The following is a 19,465-nucleotide window of genomic DNA, read 5'->3' as shown; positions in this document are numbered from 1 at the left end:
GTTCTCCTTGAAGAGGTCCTTTACATCCCTTGTAAGTTGGATTCCTAGGTATTTTATTCTCTTTGAAGCAATTGTGAATGGAAGTTCATTCATGATTTGGCTCTCTGTTTGTCTGTTACTGGTGTATAAGAATGCTTGTGATTTTTGCACATTAATTTTGTATCCTGAGACTTTGCTGAAGTTTCTTATCAGCTTAAGAGATTTTGGGCTGAGACCATGGGGTTTTCTAAATATACAATCATGTCATCTGCAAACAGGGACAATTTGACTTCTTCTTTTCCTAACTGAATCCCCTTGATTTCTTTCTCTTGCCTGATTGCCCTAGCCAGAACTTTAAACACTATGTTGAATAGGAGTGGTGAAAGAGGGCATCCCTGTCTTGTGCCAGTTTTCAAAGGGAATTTTTCCAGTTTTTGCCCATTCAGTATGATATTGGCTGTGGGCTTGTCATAAATAACTCTTATTATTTTGAGATACATTCCATCAATACTGAATTTATTGAGAGTTTTTAGCATGAAGGGCTGTTGAATTTTGTCAAAGTCCTTTTCTGCATCTATTGAGATAATCATGTGGTTTTTGTCTTTGGTTCTGTTTATATGCTAGGTTACGTTTATTGATTTGCGTATGTTGAACCAGCCTTGCATCCCAGGGATGAAGCCCACTTGATCATGGTGGATAAGCTTTTTGATGTGCTGCTCGATCCGGTTTGCCAGTATTTTATTGAGGATTTTTGCATCGATGTTCATCAGGGATATTGGTCTAAAATTCTCTTTTTTTGTTGTGTCTCTGCCAGGCTTTGGTATCAGGATGATGCTGGCCTCATAAAATGAGTTAGGGAGGATTCCCTCTTTTTCTATTGATTGGAATAGTTTCAGAAGGAATGGTACCAGCTCCTCCTTGTAGCTCTGGTAGAATTCATCTGTGAATCCATCTGGTCCTGGACTTTTTTTCATTGGTAGGCTATTAATTATTGCCTCAATTTCAGAGCCTGCTATTGGTCTATTCAGGGATTCAGCCTCTTCCTGGTTTAGTCTTGGGAGAGTGTAAGTGTCCAGGAAATTATCCATTTCTTCTAGATTTTCTAGTTTATTTGCATAGAGGTGTTTATAGTATTCTCTGATGGTAGTTTGTATTTCTGTGGGGTCAGTGGTGATATCCCCTTTATCATTTTTTATTGCGTCTATTTGTTTCTTCTCTCTTTTCTTCTTTATTAGTCTTGCTAGTGGTCTGTCAATTTTGTTGATCTTTTCAAAAAACCAACTCCTGGATTCATTGATTTTTTAGAGGGTTTTTTGTGTCTCTATCCCTTCAGTTCTGCTCTGATCTTAGTTATTTCTTGCCTTCTGCTAGCTCTTGAATGTGTTTGCTCTTGCATCTCTAGTTCCTTTAATTGTGATGTTAGAGTGTCAATTTTAGATCTTTGCAGCTTTCTCTTGTGGGCGTTTAGTGCTATAAATTTCCCTGTACACACTGCTTTAAATGTGTCCCAGAGATTCTGGTATGTTGTATCTTTGTTCTCATTGGTTTCAAAGAACATCTTTATTTCTGCCTTCATTTTGTTATGTACCCAGTAGTCATTCAGGAGCAGGTTATTCAGTTTCCATGTAGTTGAGCGATTTTGATTGAGTTTCTTAGTCCTGAGTCCTAGTTTGATTGCACTGTGGTCTGAGAGACAGTTTGGTGAATCTGGCAATTATGTGTCTTGGAGTTGCTCTTCTCGAGGAGTATCTTTGTGGGTTTCTCTGTATTTCCTGAATTTGAATGTTGGCCTGCCCTACTAGGTTGGGGAAGTTCTCCTGGATGATATCCTGAAGAGTGATTTCAAACTTGGTTCCATTTTCCTCCTCACTTTCAGGCACCCCAATCAGACATAGATTTGGTCTTTTTACATAATCCCATACTTCTTGCAGGCTTTGTTCATTTCTTTTTCTTCTTTTTTCTTTAGATTTCTCTTCTCGCTTCATTTCATTCATTTGATCCTCAATCGCTGATACTCTTTCTTCCAGTTGATCGAGTTGGTTACTGAAGCTTGTGCATTTGTCACGTATTTCTCGTGTCATGGTTTTCATCTCTGTCAGTTCGTTTATGGCCTTATCTGCATTAATTATTCTAGTTGTCAATTTTTCCACTCTTTTTTCAAGTTTTTAGTTTCTTTGCGCTGGGTATGTAATTCCTCCTTTAGCTCTGAGAAGTTTGATGGACTGAATCCTTCTTCTCTCATCTCGTCAAAGTCATTCTCCGTCCAGCTTTGATCCGTTGCTGGCAATGAGCTGCATTCCTTTGGAGGGAGAGATGCGCTCTTATTTTTTGAATTTCCAGCTTTTCTGCCCTGCTTTTTCCCCATCCTTGTGATTTTATCTGCCTCTGGTCTTTGATGATGGTGACGTACTGATGGGGTTTTGGTGGTGTTGTCCTTCCTGTTTATTAGTTTTCCTTCTAACAGTCAGGACCCTCAGCTGTAGGTCAGTTGGAGATTGCCTGAGGTCCACTCCAGACCCTGTTTGCCAGGGTATCAGCAGCAGAGGCTGCAGAAGATAGAATATTGCTGAACAGCGAGTGTACCCGTCTGATTCTTGCTTTGGAAGCTTCCTCTCAGGGGTGTACTCCACTGTGTGAGGTGTGGGGTGTCGGTCTGCCCCTAGTGGGGGATGTCTCCCAGTTAGGCTACTCAGGAGTCAGGGACCCACTTGAGCAGGCAGTCTGTCCGTTCTCAGATCTCATCCTCAGTGTTGGGAGATCCACTGCTCTCTTCAAAGCTGTCAGACAGATTCATTTGCATCTGCAGAGGTTTCTGCTGCTTTTTGTTGTTGTTGTTGTTGTTTAGCTGTGCCCTGTCCCCAGAGGTGGAGTCTACAGAGACAGGCAGGACTTCTTGAGCTGCTGTGAGCTCCACCCGGTTCGAGCTTCCCAGCGGCGTTGTTTACCTACTTAAGCCTCAGCAATGGCGGGCGCCCCTCCCCCAGCCTCGCTGCTGCCTTGCCCTTAGATCGCAGACTGCTGTGCTAGCAATGAGGGAGGCTCTGTGGGCATGGGACCCTCCCAGCCAGGTGTGGGATATAATCTCCTGGTGTGCCTGTTTGCTAAGACCCTTGGTAAAGTGCAGTATTGGGTGGGAGTTACCCGATTTTGCAGGTGTTGTGTGTCTCAGGTCCCTGGCTAGGAAAAGGGATTCCCCTCCCCCTTGCGCTTCCCAGGTGTGGCGATGCCTCGCCCTGCTTCAGCTCTCGCTGGTCGGGCTGCAGCAGCTGACCAGCACCCATTGTCCAGCACTCCCTAATGAGATGAACCCAGTACCTCAGTTGAAAATGCAGAAATCACCTGTCTTCTGTGTCACTCGCACTGGGAGCTGGAGACTGGAGCTGTTCCTATTCGGCCATCTTGCTCCACCCCCGCCAACTGTCTTCTTTTGAGAAGTGTCTGTTCATATCCTTTGACCACTTTTTGATGGGGTATTTTTTTTTTTCCTCATAAATTTGTTTAAATTCCTCGTAGATTCTGGATATTAGCCCTTCGTCAGATGGATAGATTGTGAGAATTTTCTTCCATTCTTTAGGTTGCCTTTTCACTCTGGTGATAGTTTATTTTGCTCTGTAGAAGCTCTTTAGTTTAATTAGATCCCATTTGTCAATTTTGGCTTTTGTTGCCATTGCTTTTGGTGTTTTAAACATGAAGTCTTTCCCCATGCCTATGTCCTGAATGGCATTGCCTAGGTTTTCTTCTAGGGTTTTTATGGTTTTAGGTCTTACTTTTAAATCTTTACTCCATCTTGAGTTAATTTTTGTATAAGGTGTAAGGAAGGGGTCTAGTTTCAGTTTTCTGCATATGGCTAGCCAGTTTTCCCAACACCATTAATTAAATAGGGAATCCTTTCCCCATTGCTTGTGTCAGGTTTGTCAAAGATCGGATGGTCTTTTTTTTGCTTGGTATGTTTTACTCAAGATTCAAGATTTAAGTTTCACTTCAAATGTCACCTCCATGATGAAGACTTCTCTGAGCTGTCCAACAGAGTTAGTTCATTCTTCCTCTGGTTGTCCTAGGTCTTCATGCATAACACACTTCTCACACTTTTTATGCTTTAAATATAAGCTGTCTGTTTCCTACCTAGACTATGTATAATGAATGAAAGGGTGGATGGAATATACATATATATCCATATAATAAATTAGCACATGAGTAGACACCAAAGAAGATAATAAAATAGCACATACTTTAGAAAATTTAAAGAACTCGGGACATAAATATAAGATAGTATTGTCACTAGTGTTTCATGTTGGCCTCACTGAAGAAACATAGCAAGATCCACAAGAGTGCCCCAGCCTGTTCATAGGCAGATGCTTCCCTTTATATACTGTGAAAATTTATTTACCTTTTTCTTCTGACAAGGAGAAGAATAGCATAGGCACAAAAGCATGGGCTCTGGGGTTAAACTGATTAAGCTAAAATTTTTGCACTACCACTTGCTTCCTGTATGAATTTACATCAACTTCAGTCTCTCACTTCCTTCTTTTATAAGATTGGGATAACATTGCCTGCCTCTCAGATTGTTGTTGTTAAAAATTAAATGAGATAATTAATTAAATGAGATAATTCTTAATATACATAGCAAAAGGCATAATGTAGATGCTCAGTAAATGGTGCTTTTTATTTTTATTATGAATAAATTGACTAATTTCTCAAGACCTTACTTATTCATTGAGAGCAGACATTTATTGAGTGCCTATTGTGTGTTCAACACGTTTCAGAAGGTAGAAATACTTATTAAAAAGGCAAAAGAGATTCCTGTCCTGTAGGAGCTTACGTTTTACAGTACAGAGAGACAAACAATGAAGAAATGGACAAAAATCTTAAACAGACTGTGAAAAGCACTGTGAAGAAACAGAGTTATATGAAAGAGAATAAGCAGAGGTGGATCACTTAGGATGAGGTAGCCATGGAAGGCTTCTCTCAGAAAGCAACTGGGACCTAAATGACAGGAAGGAACCAGCCTTGTGAAGAGCCAGTGAAATGCATTCCAGGCCAAGTTCAAAGAACATGAGGTGGGAAATGATTTGTCATCTTCAGTGAACAGAAAAGAGGCCAGCATATGGCTGAGGCACAGGAAGTGAGGGTGAGAGTGGTAAAAGGTAATGTTGGAAAATAAGCCAGGAGCAGATCATAAGGCTCATGATAAGGAGCTTTGAATTCATTTTAAGGGGAATAGAATGCACTGAAGGGTTTGAAGCAGGGTAATGATATGCTGTATGTTTTTTTAAAAAATCAACATGGAGGCTGTATAAAGATGAAGAAAGAAAGGAAAGAACGGAAACAGGAATGGCAGTTAGGAGCTTTTGCAATGTTCCAGCTGAGAGATGATAAAGCTTTGATAAGAATGGTAGCAGAGAAGGTAATAACAGCTGATTCAAGGTATTTTCTGGGTGTTAGTCTGATAGAATTTACTAACATTAGATTCAGGAGAGGTCAGGGTGAGAGATAAAAGGAGAAATAAGAATGATTCATAAGTTTTTGCTTTAACCAACTGGGTGGATGGTAGATTGGATGGTTAATTACACAGGGAAGCCTAAGGAAGGAGCAGATGGGAGTGGGAGGTAGAAAGTTAGGAAATCCATTTTGGATATTTTGACTCGTAGATGAAAACATGAAATAGATATTTTTCATAATACTATTGAGTTTAAGGAAACATTTGTATTGGAAACAAATGTAAATGTAATTAGTACACAAATGGTATCTAAGTCTTGGAATGGGATAAAATCACTTAGGGAAGTAGCTCTCAATTTTGACTACATATTAGATTCCCCTGGGGAACTTTTGAATACAAATGGCTAGATCCCAGCCCTGATCAATTGAATAAGAAGCCCTAGGGTGTTAGTTGGACATCAGTATTAAAAAATAAACCCTTAGGTTAATTCTGATCCATTCGTGAGTGCTGAGAACCACTGACCCAGGGAGAGATTTTAGAAAGAGAAGAGAAAGTGGCCCTAGATTGAGCTCTGAGACATTACGATGCTTAGAGAACTAAGATTCCCAGTAAAGGAAACTGACAAGGAGCAGCCCAAAAAACTGAAAATAGACAAACTTGGTACCCTCAAGAGAGGAAAGGGTTTAAAATAGTGTGGATAACTGGTTTCAGTGTTACTAAGAGGTCAAGTAAGCTGAGGACAGATGTAGTGTTTTAAAATTTATTTTTCATTGAAGAATAATGTATACATAATGAAGTGCACTGTATACATCTTAAGTGGACATTTTGATTACTTTGTGTGCAGGTAGACAATGGAGTAACTGCCAGTCAGATCCAGATATGAAACTTTCCAACACCCTAAAAGGATCTTTTGTTTCTCTTCCAGATTCATATCTCCCTCACCTCTAGGAAGAAAGCAATTTTCTGATTATATAGTCATGAATTAGTTTTGCCCATTTTAAACTCCTTATAAAAATAATTATACAATATATACTGTTGTGTCTGGCTACTTTTGCTCAGCTTTATTTCTCTGAGCTTCATCCATGTTATTCCATGTATCAACAGTTTATTCTTTTTTGTAGCTCCATAATTTTCAATTGCATAAACTTAGTGAATACAATTCATCTAGTCTCCCACTGATAGATATTTGGGTTGCTTCCAGTTTATTGGCACTTATCAATAAAGCTGTTATAACCATTCTATACATGGTTTTTGATGGACATATGTTTACTTTTCTTCTGGGTATTTTTCTAGGAATAGAATTGCTGGTTCCTTAGGATAGGTCTATATCTGACTTTAGAAGATCCTGCCACACAGTTTTCCAGAGTAGTTATACAAACTTACACCCTCTCCAGCAACAAATGGAAGTTCCACTATTCCATACACTCACCAATACTTAGTATTGTCAATCTTTTAATTTGTAGCAATTCTGGTGGATGTGAAGTGGTATTTCATTGTAGTTTTACTTTACCTTTCTTGATAAATAAAGGGAGGCTTTTTTTTTTTTTTTTGAGACAGAGTTTTGCTCTTGTCACCCAAGTTGGAGTGCAATGGTGCGATCTTGGCTCACTGCAACCTCCGCCTCCTGGGTTCAAGTGATTCTCTTGCCTCAGCCTCCTGAGTAGTTGGGATTACAGGTGCCTGCCACTATGCCCGGCTAATTTTTTGTGTTTTTAGTAGTGACGGGGTTTCACCATGTTGGTCAGGCTGATCTTGGACTCCTGACCAATGAGAAACAATGAGAACATTTAACATACTTACTGGGCATTTAGCTATCCTCTTAGTAACGTCCCTGTTCAAAACTTTTGGCCAATTGTATTGATTTGTTTTTCTTTTTCTTTCTTTATTTTTTATTCTTCTTCTTTTTTTTTTTTTTTTTTTTTTTCCCAGACAGAGTCTTACTCACTCTGTTGTCCAGGCTGAAGTGCAGTGGCACAACCTTAGCTCACTTCAACCTCTGCCTCTTTGGGTTCAAGCAATTCTGCTGCTTCAGCCTCCTAAGCAGCTGCGATTACAGGCATGCGCCACCATGCCTGGTTAATTTTTGTATTTTTAGTAGCAATGGGGTTTCACCATGTTGGCCAGGCTGGTCTTAAACTCCCAGCCTCAAGTGATCCACCTGCCTCGGCCTCCCAAATGCTGGGATTACAGATATGAGCCACCGCACGCGACCAACTTGTTTTTCTTTTAATTGTTGATTTGCAGAAATTCTGTATATAATTTGGATATCGATCATTTGTTAGATGCATATGTTGTGAATGTTTTCTTCTAGTTTCTCAGTGTCTTGCTTTTACATTCTTTTAATGTTATATTTTGATGGAAAGAACATTAATTTTAATAAAAACCATTTCCTCAGTTCTCTTATGGTACTTTTAATGTCATATGTAAAAATCTTTGTCTACATCAAGGTCATGAAGTTATGTTTTTCTCTATAAACTTTATTGTTTTACCTTTTGTATTTAGGCCTCCCCAGCAATGCACCTACACTCATGCACACAAAATGTTGCCTATGATTTCTGAGGACTTGTGCAGATTCCATGAAGTCCATACATGTTGAGAGTATCTGTTCTAGCTGGGCTACCATCTCTTAGGAATCAACCCTTTTATAATGTAGATTATGTTTCTCTTTCTAGGATCTCACTCTGTGACTCAGGCTGGAGTGCAAAGGTGCAATCATGGCTCATTGCAGACTCAATCTTGTGGGCTCAAGTGATCCTCCCACCTCAGTCTACTGAGTAGCTGGGACGACAGCTGTGTGCCCCCTGGCTAATTTTTGTATTTTTTGTAGAGATGGAATGTCACTGTGTTGCCCAGGCTGGTCTTAAACTCCTGGACTCAAGAAATCCTCCTGCCTCAGCTCCAAAAGTGCTGGGATTACAGGCATGAGCCAGCCTGCCTGGACTTGAATCATTTTTATAAACTCACATCCTTTGTCTTTACATTCAGTCAGTCCCCAAGTCTACTGCTGATCTTTGATGCTTTTTTTTTTTTTTCAATTATTTTCATTCCTCATTCCCTTTTTTTGTTCTAGGCTTTTATTACACTTCAGCTATGATTTTTGCTGTCACTCTTGACTGGTATTCTAGACACTAATTTTCCATTATTCAGTGCATTAGCAAACTGTGGCTCAATTTACAGTTCAAGTCCAGTTGTATCACCTTTGGCTTGAAAATTAGAAATGGCTATCACTGTCCCATGAATAGAGTTTAAATAGCAAAGAATGTATTTCATTCAACAAATAGGCATTTTTAGAGAATCCCCTCCATTCCAGGAAATAAGAGTATTCCTAAAATTCCCAACCCCAGTTGATCCCTCTGCTTCCTGTGACCTCCCATTGCACCTTGGTAGCTATAAAACTCATCTTGGCCCTTAAATCTCTATAGTTTTATATTGCTTCTTAATGACTTCAGAGCATGCCCTATTAGTTCAAGAAAATGAACTTCATTAGAATACACGTATATATCACTACAGAGCACATTAGTATTTTAGATATTAAATTAGCTTATTTCCTTCATCATTTCACAAATACATGAGAACTCTAGGTGCTTAGAAAATGAGTTTATTTGATTATCTTCATTAATTTCCAGAGTCTTTTGTTTTTAAAACTCATTTGTGGGCAACTGATTACATTGTCATCACAACTCTTCTTAGAAACTTAGGGTGGCCTTTGTCACTCTGAATAGTTGACAGTGACATTATGAAGAAAAGACATTTGTAACCCGAAGTTCATGTAAATTTGTGTGAATTTCTAAGATGAGTAGTTTCATGGCTCCCATTAGACTCTCAAATTTATCCTTCACTAGTAAAAAGGTTAAGAATTACAAAGACTGTAACAATCTTTCAAATAACAATTACAAAGTGCTCAATAAGTGCATGAGTGAGATCGAGTGACAATGAAAAGCTGAAAGAAGAATACTCACGATGATAGAAGGATACTCAGGATGATAGAAGGATTTTCTGTAGGTAAAAAATATCACGCAAAAGGTTATTTTATACGCATTACGAAGTCAAAGTCAGCATTTAAGGATAGGTCATAAATGTGATAATGATTATTTCTGTAACTATTTTAGAGTACTAAAATATTACAGTGAAACTTAAGGAATGTTTTGAAAACGTATAAAAGGCATATATATGTGTGTGTGTGTGTGTGTATATATATATATATATAAAATAACATCAAGACAAAAATCCCATTATCAATGAAGTCTGATATTTTTTATTAAAAAATAGTGATGGCAATACAATAATAGAAAAAATCCGGAGCCTTGCATCTAGTAAGATCTTCTTTATTGTTTCTATGAGTTAAGAGTAAACATCCTGAAGTGTGCCATGATTTTAGAATAAATCCAATTGATTGTAGGAAGGCAGAGACAGAAGGTGAATGAGTTTAGAGATTTGATAGAGTAAGTTGCTGACATCTTTAGGGTCAGACAGTAAGATTTTTTTTCCATTCACAGTACAGCTGGGATTTCTCTCTGTTGGTTACATGGGATTCTAGAGGAGTAGGCTAAATGAATACAAATAAAAGAGATTTCACAATTAATCACACTTAAAAGTACTATCAGGTCTTTGTAAAACCACATTTTACTAGAAAAGAATGTGTATCTTAATTATTTATGTTATTATTGGTGAAAGTGAGTTGGCCTTAACATGTATAACTTCTAGAAGAAAGACCACTTGCATATTAGCAAAATGGAAAAGGTCCACGTCGGAGTAGCTCAACTACACCTGGCAAGTTATTTGGTGCCCTTCTATGAACAGACAGATTAGAGGTGGGACAATATTTTTATTCCTAATCTTTAAGGCAACAGTAAAATAGATTGTTAAAAATCAAACCGGATCTGTTTTGTTGACTTTTTTGAAGGGATTGTGATAGGTGTGTTTCAGAATTTCTAGACAAAGACCAGTCTGGGTGGCTGGCTAGTCTCCTACTCTGGCCAATTTATCCTCAGTTGATCCCTTGGGTCTAGTGATAAGGGTGTTAACCCCCCCTTAGACTGAACAAGGTTTAGCCCTAATCCTGCCTAGGTCTGCCTGCCACCCTACCCCCAACATCACTTGGGTAAGAAAAGTTTTCAAGGAGTCCCTGACACAAAGGAGGCAAGTGGAGAGCCAAGAAAGGAAGCCGAGGAGGCTTTGGCCAAGAGAGGGATTTGTAAAAAACTACTCTGGGGAGAGAAAACTCTGGATGCTCTGACTATGAATTTATGGACAGAATCTGCTGCCCCAGGCAATACCCAAGTAATATGACAGAAGCATGGAGACAAAATTGTCTTTGGCTCTGTCATATGATGACTAGAGTAGGTTAAACAGATTCAAGAACATTAAGGTTTCATTAGTTTTAGACAACACTTTGTACATTATATGTGCTTTTACTTGCATTATTATATGCAATCTTCAAAGCCAATCTGTGAGGTAGCCATTAAATGTCATTGGTTTACAAGTGTTAACACCAGCTCAGGCAGGCCCATTGGCCTCAGGGCATGCAGCTGGAGACTGGAGGAGCTAGGAGCAGGGTTTCTGCTCACAGACTTAGTTCATCTTCTGGTCTACACTGGGGTTCTCTGGAACATCCATTGAAAGTCACTGCATTAGTTTGTATTAGTTTGCTAGGGCTGCGATAACAAAATGTTACAGACTGGGTGGCCTAAACAACATACATTTATTTTCTCACAATTTTGGAGGCTGGATTTTCAACATCAAGGTGTTCCAGGGTTAATGTCTTCTGAGGACCCTCTGTCCTTGACTTGTAGATGACAATTTTCTCCCTCTGTCTTTACATCATCTTCCCTCTGTACCTGCTGCATCCAGATTTCCTCTCCTTATAAGCACACCAGTGATATGGTGTTAGAGCTCATCCAAAAGACCTCATTTAACCTAATTACCTCTTTAAAGACTCTCTATCCCAAAATAGTCTTGTTCTAATGTATGGAAGGTTAGGACTTCAACATATAAATTTTGGGATGATACAGTTCAGATCATAAGAGTCACCAATAACAAAAGTATGTCCTTATTCACTTAATATTTACAAATCATGTGTGATAAAATGAAATTTGCAGTACCTGAAACACTTTTTATAATATAAACTCGAATATTAAAAATCAAAAATGAATCTTTTTTAGTTTCAATTATAACAATATTTAGTCATGCCAAACTCTACAGTTTTTTCTCTGGTTTGTTTTCCTGGTTGTGAGCAGAAATAAATGACAGTGGGGCTCAGGACTTTTATTTCATAAAGGTCAACAATTAAGAAATGTTTGACAACATTAGCTCAGAAAATTAAAAATTAGATAATTCCATAGTGCTATAAACCTGGTAGATGTAAAAAGTTCACTTGTCAGCCCATGACTCCTGAGAAGTTTTCCAAGGCAAAGCAGATGAGAGACCCATCCCAAATAAGAGACCAGTCCCCAAGCAAGCATGTAACTTGCTTCTTCTTATGACCTAATGTAACATCCATGAAGCTTCCTTGCCTTGATATCAGAAGTGCTGGCTCAGACTTCCAGAACTGCAGAAGCTATGTGAAATCTGTGGCTTTGAGGGGAGTTGCAGTTAGAGTCTATGGATCTTAAATTCGTTGGTTAACAACTTGATTGGAATGTCTATGCTTTAGAGGAATCTTCACATATCCAAATAAATATTTAGCGAAGCCAAGGGTGCCTATGTGCCCTAGGGTAATTAGAAGTTTAATTGGCAAAATTCTTAATATATGGTACATTTTCCATCTGAAATATTCTATTAGAAACATACTAAACAATTTCAGAGCACATATTTAATGAGATATTTACTAATTCCTTTGTTACCTGACATCAAATTAACCAAAACAGAAAATTCAGAAATTGTTGTCCACAATAGAAGGAGTCTCAACTTTCTCTTTTATATTTACTAAAAAGAAGAAAGTTCCACTGAAACGTAGGCATCATCTGGGAACATTAAAAAATTCTACAATTTAAAGTACAATAAAACAAACAAATAAATAAATAAATAAAATTCCACAATTACCTCTTGCATAGACCAATGTACTTCAGAATATGAAAGGCCAGTCATAGCAAACATATTTGCAAAATTAATCGTACTGTAGCCATGGCACACTATATAAACAAATACCAATAAAACAAGTAAAATGTACCTTCTTTTAGTAATAAATATATCTTATTAAAATATATTTCATTTAAGAAAATAAAATTAGTAATCAGGTAAAGTCAAATTGATTATTTAATAAAATTACATCATCCATTAGTTAAATTTTACTACTATATGATGACCTGGTTTGGTATCTTGGGAAAAACAATATTTCTACCGAGACATATACTTGGAAGGTTTTCAATAGTTAATTCTAGATTTACTTGATTTGACTAAAAGTTAAAAACAATATTTTTTAATTTACAAGTATGTCTACCTTTTAGATATAAGTGTGAGTAAACCCCTCTTTTACCCACCCTTGTATTACTTTCCTCCTTCTTTCCTTCTATTCTTTCAGTTTCATATTGCTTGTTCCTGTCTCTGACATCTGTGTGTATCCCTGGGAGATCTCTAGTTTGAGAATTATGACTCTACATTGAACTACTAATAGATTCTAAAGAGCACTATGTTCTTGTTCACCTCTTCAGTTTGGTACTTCTGCACCCTTGTCCTAAAATGATTTCAATGCCCTTTTCCATGTGGACAACTTCTAGTCTTTGAGATCAATTTCAAATATTTCTGCCATGGATTCTACTATGTTCTCCCCAAACAAATATCATCCCTCCTTTGTGCCATCATTTTTCTTTTGCTCTAATTTTTGTATAACTTCTATCATATTGTTTTGACATGTTTGGTTCACATCTCTTTTCTTCAATAACCCTATGTAACTGGATACAGGGAGCACCCCTTATTAGGTATTCTATAGAGATAGGGATCTCACCATCTTGCCCGGGATGGTCTCAAACTCCTGGACTCAAGGTATCCTCCTGCCTCAGCCTCCAAAAGTGCTGGGATTACAAGCATGAGCCACTGTGCCTGCCTTCTGCCATCTTCTTATGAAACAAACAACCTTCCAACTCTGAAAGCAGTAATATGAAAGCAGAAAATGAACTAAAATTTGTAAGGAGACTGACAAGAGTATTTACATTGCATAGCAATCCCAAAGTTTTAAAACTCTTCTTTTAGGTATATCACTTTTTCTATAAACTTTCTACTACCTCTAATAGTAGCCACATAGTCTTTTCTCCTTATTTTTCTTCCTTCTCAGAAGCAATTGGCTTTAATTTCCCTCCTTGCAGTCGCTCTCTAAATTTCTACATTCATGGTATTTTAATCAAGGAGATAAAAGTTTGACAAAAAATATGAAGCAAAATAAAAATTCTGATTTTAGCTGTAACTTCAAACATCTGCATTTATTTAAGCATGGCTTTGCACAGTGTTATGTGCCACTAAAGAGAAGTGTGTAGTATTATGAAATAGTGTAATGATGATTCATAAACTAGTTTGGCAATTGAGGAAATGCTGACTTTGAGCAGATAACATTCACACTAGATGAGCAGAATGAGTAAGAAATATTTGACAAATCTTGAAAGCAAGATTTTAACAAAGTGCGTTTGATGAAGGCAAATCATTCAGGTAGAGGAAATGCACCTATGAAGCTCCTACAGTGGCATGAAAATGAAATTTCAAAAACTGAAAGAAGGATAATGTGAACGAAGCTCTAATTTTCAAGGTAGTGCCAAAAGCGAGACTATTTAGAATGACAGAGACTGTATCACATAGGACCTTATGGTTCATGTTTAGAATTTGGAGTTTTGTTCTAAGAACAAAGGAAGCCACTGAGTTGTATTAAAGAGGGAAGGAATTGACAAAATTATATTTTCTTTCTGCAAACCTCATTCTAATGGTAGTATGGAGAATTGATCAGAGAGGCAAGACTGCCTCTGGGAAAGTTACAAGGCCCTTTCACGATTCCTGGTGAAATATGATAGTGACTTGGAAAAGGATGATGATATTAAAGAAAGACGGCAGATTTAAAACACATTTAGCAGAAAGAATCAACAGGACTTAATGATTAATTGGCTATAAAGGATTAACAAGGTGGACATGACAAGGATAATGATCAGTTTCTATCTTGGGCAGATTGGTGATAATGTGCCATTTATAGAGATTTGTGCCCCGAAGGGGTTATGACTGAAAGGTAAGATGATAGGTTTAGATGGGGTGTGTTTAGTTTGAAACACATGTGAATCATTAAATTCGTTGAGAAGGCAATTTGAGCTATAGACCTGGCACTAAAGGATGAGGTTTGAGCAGAATAAATAAATTTTGAAGTCATTAATATAAAAATAGCACCTGAAGGCATAAGAATATTTGCAACATCTTATAAAGTTTACGTGAGAAGAGAACCTACTATTAATCCATCAGTCATTTGACTTTTAACAGATGAAAGAGGATAACATAATATGAACATCAAACAATAAACAGGCACACAAACCCCGTCTGCTACGCTTCAGGTTCTTTAGGAGAATGATTTGGGAAAGTTATATAGAACTGTTTGTCAAGATCATTTACTACTTGTATCTTATATTGATGACCAAATAAATTTTAAAACTCATCCACTGATATTTGAGTTTAACATACATCATGAAACATGGGGTGGAATATAACTCATCATTATGAAATTAGTAACTCGCCAAGGTTTTGGTCAGAGAATGATAGACAGAACTCAAGACAAAAATTACTGAGCCAAGAATCAAACTCTAATCAACTGCTAGGGCCTTGTCACAGTCTCTTGGGATGTAAATGTTCTTGACTCTTAATTGAAAGTTGGAGTTGATTCTAATAAGTGATTCTATGATTAACCATATGCCACTTAGCCTCGGGACCCTGGAAACACCATTGTACCAAGCTACAGAAAATCCTACCCATAGCTTTGATCACCTTGGTCAACTCCATCTTGACTTTAGCTCAGACATCAAGGTTAATCTGTTTCTTGCTTCCTGGCTCTGTAAGTAGAAAGCATGGATCACTTGAAGTGTCCATGAAGACGAAGTCTGCTTTCACTCCCTCACATTCCAGGCTATGTAGGGACCCCCAGAACAATTACTTTATTTATTTTTTTTTTTAGACGAAGTCTTGCTCTACCGCCCAGGCTGGAGTGCAGTGGTGTGATCTCAGCTCACTGTAACCTCTGCCTCTCAGTTCAAACGATTCTTCTGCCTCAGCCTCCTGATTAGCTGGGATTACAGGCACGTGCCACCACGCCTGGCTAATTTTTGTGTTTTTAGTACAGACAAGGTTTTGGCATGTTGGCCAGGCTGTTATCGAGCTCCTGACTTCAAGTGATCTGCCCACCTCGGCCTCCCAAAGTGTTGCAATTATAGGCATGAGCTCTATAAATGAAAGGAAAGTTCCACTCTTGTCTCAAGTTTATTGCTTGCTCTTGGGTACCAGGATCCAACTATATTATCTCTCGTATTTGAAGAGCATAGGAAATAAGAAACACCATATACACAAGTAATATTCTGAGGGGTGAGGTAGATCATAAGGGTATAAACATTTACTGAAAGATTAAGTTGAAAAATAACTATTTCTCCTCCCTGTTTCTCTTAATGCTGCCCTCTGTTATTCACAATTCCCTTGTATCCACCAGAGGGCCACTGAAAAGGTTAAAAAGGAAAAAATACATAAATAAATAAATAAAAAGACTCCTAATGCTTATTAGATAATGATTCCACCTCCGAGACCAAGAAGCAGAAAGCACAGGTGCTTCATAGAGAAGATAATAATTTATTTAGTTATATATCAACTCTCCTGCTGTTGTTTTGCTATGTGCAAGGAGTACCCACACATACCCTTGAAATGAAGCTTTCTAGCACCCAGAAAAGTAGGGCTTGGGTCTCCCTGTATGTTTTTCAGTTTGTCAATTTCACCTTGAAAAATCAGATTTAATTTTAATGGTATTGGCCTATCATAAATATTTTAGGACAGAAATTAAAGTACCCTTAGACTCATCTAGCCCAAACCTCTTGTTTCAAAGGGTTAAGCGGAGACAGAGAGGTGAGGTGATTTTTCCAAAAGGCACATATAGCTGGCTAATAGCAGGACTGCAACTAGAATATAGTACTGTGAACTTTCTGTTACAATGCATAACTCAGGATGACTGTAAGATCACCAAACATAAAGCATTATAAGTTTTTGCTTGATGTTCAAAAATTGCTGAAAGGAGAACAATGAGCAATAGTTTGAAAACATACAGTTCCCCAAGCGTACAATATGGAGAATGTCAACTTCGTACAGTTAACATAACCTTAGACTTTCCCTCAAGCTTAAAGTAAAAAACCAGCATGCACTTCGGAGGGCTATTGACTGGAGGATGAAGATAAGATAATCTTATGTAGGAAATTTTATCTTTGAAATTAACTACATTTTACTTGCTGGGTAAATAAAAGTAGGCACAAAGAAGAAAATAAAAGACTTATTGTTTGGACTTTTTGAATAGGTAGACGTTTTAATACCTTTTGTTCTCTGTGTGATTTTTAATACTACTTTTTATTTTAGTGTGAACTAACATTAGTAACACCCGAAAGAACATTCTGAATTATCTTGAGGACATTTATGCAAATGGTAGAAATAAAATACAAATAGTTTCCTAAGATGTGCAAAGGCTGTGCTCAGATTATTTTCTCAGCAGTCCTCAATTCCGCTGCTTTTTCCCTTTCCTGTCTTCCATAACCCCTGTCTTCTCTTCCTTTTCCTTCTCCTTTCTCTTTCCTATGAATACATGTACACAAATTCAGAAGTAATACCTAGAGAACCTTATGAAGGAAGGATTTGGGGACTCCTTAGGGAAGATTTATAGATCTCAAAATTTAATCAGAATTATTGTTTTCACTTTAACCAGCAATCTGGGTCTGGATAAGAGGTTGGAAAACCATAGGCTATGAAAGCAGCTGCTCCCCTATTTTGCTCCCTCTCCTGGAAGGGAACAATATTGAAAGCAGGCCAGTTAACAACCCTACAATAGCCTCTAAGCTGTTCAAGTGAAAGGAAAAGTTTCATTTTAAATAAAAAGCTAGAAGTGATAAACTTAGTGAAGAAAGTATGTCAAAAGCTGAGATAGGCCAAAAGCTAGGCTTCTTGTGACAAACAGCCAAGGGGTGAATGCAAAGGAAAAGGTTTTGAAGGAAATTAAAAGTGTTACTCTAGTGAACACATGAATGATAAGAAAGGGAAATAGATTTATGGCTATATGGAGAAAGTTTTAGTGGTCTGGGTAAAACATCACACCAGCCACAATATTCCCTTAAGCCAAATTCTAATCCAGAGCAAGGCTTTAATTCTTTTCCATTCTATGAAGTCTAAGAGAGGTGAGAAAGCTGCAGAAGAAAAGGCCGAAGCTAGTACAAATTTGTTCATGAGGTTAAAAGTAGGAAGCTATCTCCGTAACACAAAAGTTGAAGGTTCAGAAGGACAAATATAGTGTGTTCTCACACATACGTGGAAGCTAAAAAAGTACACTTTGTGAAGACAGAGAGTAGACTGATAGTTATCAGAGCCCAGGAAGGGTAGGTTAGAGAAGGTGATGAAGAGAGGTTGCTTAATGGGTACAAGTATAGAGTTATATAAAAGAAACAAGGCCTAGTGTTTGATAGATCATCTATCAAATAGACTATAGTTAACAATAATCTAATGTACATTTCAAAATAGAAAAGAATAATTTGAATGTTTCTAACATCAATAAAAGATAAATATTTAAGGTGAGGGATATCACAGTTACCCTGAGTTGATCTTTACATATTATATTAATATATCAAATTATCACATGTACCCCCAAAATATGTACATCCATTATGTATTAATATAAAAGTGCAACGTGAAGCAGCAAGTCCTGCTGTAAAAGCTGCAACAAATTATTCAGAAGATCTAGTTAAGATAACTAATGAAGGTGGCTACACTACACAAGATTTTCAATGTAGACAAAGTAGCCTTCTATTGGAAGAAAGTGCCATCTAGGACTTTCAGAGCTAAAGAAAAGAAGCCAATGTGTGGCTTCAAAGCTTCAAAGGACAGGCTTTGTTAGGGGGTAATGCAGCTGGCGACTTTAGGTTGAAACCAATGCTCACTAACCATTTTGAATATCCCAGGGCCCTTAACAGGTACACTAAATCTGCTCTGCTTAACTCTGCGAAAGAAACAATAAAGCTTGGATGCCAGCATATCTATTTACAGCATGATTTACTGAATATTTTAAGCCTGCCATTGAGATCTACTGCTCAGAGAAAAAAATATCTTTCAAAATATTACTGCTTCTTGACAATGCACCTGGTCCCCCAAAAGCTCTGGTGGAGATGTTCAATGAGATTAATTTGTTTTTCATGCCTGCTACCATAATATCTATTCTGCAGTCCATGTATCAAGAAGTAATTTTAACTTTCAAATCCAATTATTTTAAAAATGCATTTCAGAAGGCCTTTGCTGCCACAGATAATTATTACCCACATGGGATCACTACTTTCCTCAACAAAGTAAATTGAAAATCTTGAGTCTGTGGCCGGGATAGCAGGGGTCCGTTGTGAGGAGTTCCGCACTTGTGCTGCCAGGAGCTTTGGCTCCACGCCCTGTGCGGTGTGACCTTAACTTGAAGAAAGAAAGAAGATAGAAATTACCTTCCTAGGAATCCAGAGTCAAATTACTGATTATTCAGCAATATAGGCAGCCCTCAAAGGTGATCTTGTTCCCATGTTGTAAGCAAGGAAACTGATGCAAATAGAAGGAGTTGTCAGACACCCTATCAGGTTGGTGCCCCTCAAGGCCAGAGATCCCAGAAGAAAGAGCCAGCACCCATCTTTGCTGTTCTGCAGCCTCCTTGAGTGACATCTCCAGGTGTGGGAGTGAATCCGAGGAATAGGGCATGAAGTGAACCCCAAGCAAACCGCAGCAGCCCTACAGAAGAGGGACCTGACCATTGAAAGAAAAAAAAAAAAAACAGCAAAAAATCATCAACAACAACAAAAATTCCCCACAAGAGCCCCACCCAAGGGT

This window comes from Chlorocebus sabaeus, chromosome 9, assembly GCF_047675955.1.
Source record: "Chlorocebus sabaeus isolate Y175 chromosome 9, mChlSab1.0.hap1, whole genome shotgun sequence".
In the NCBI taxonomy this organism is placed as follows: Eukaryota; Metazoa; Chordata; class Mammalia; order Primates; family Cercopithecidae; genus Chlorocebus; species Chlorocebus sabaeus.
The sequence above is the reverse complement of the archived record's forward strand: the minus strand, read 5'-3'. Positions refer to the sequence as shown.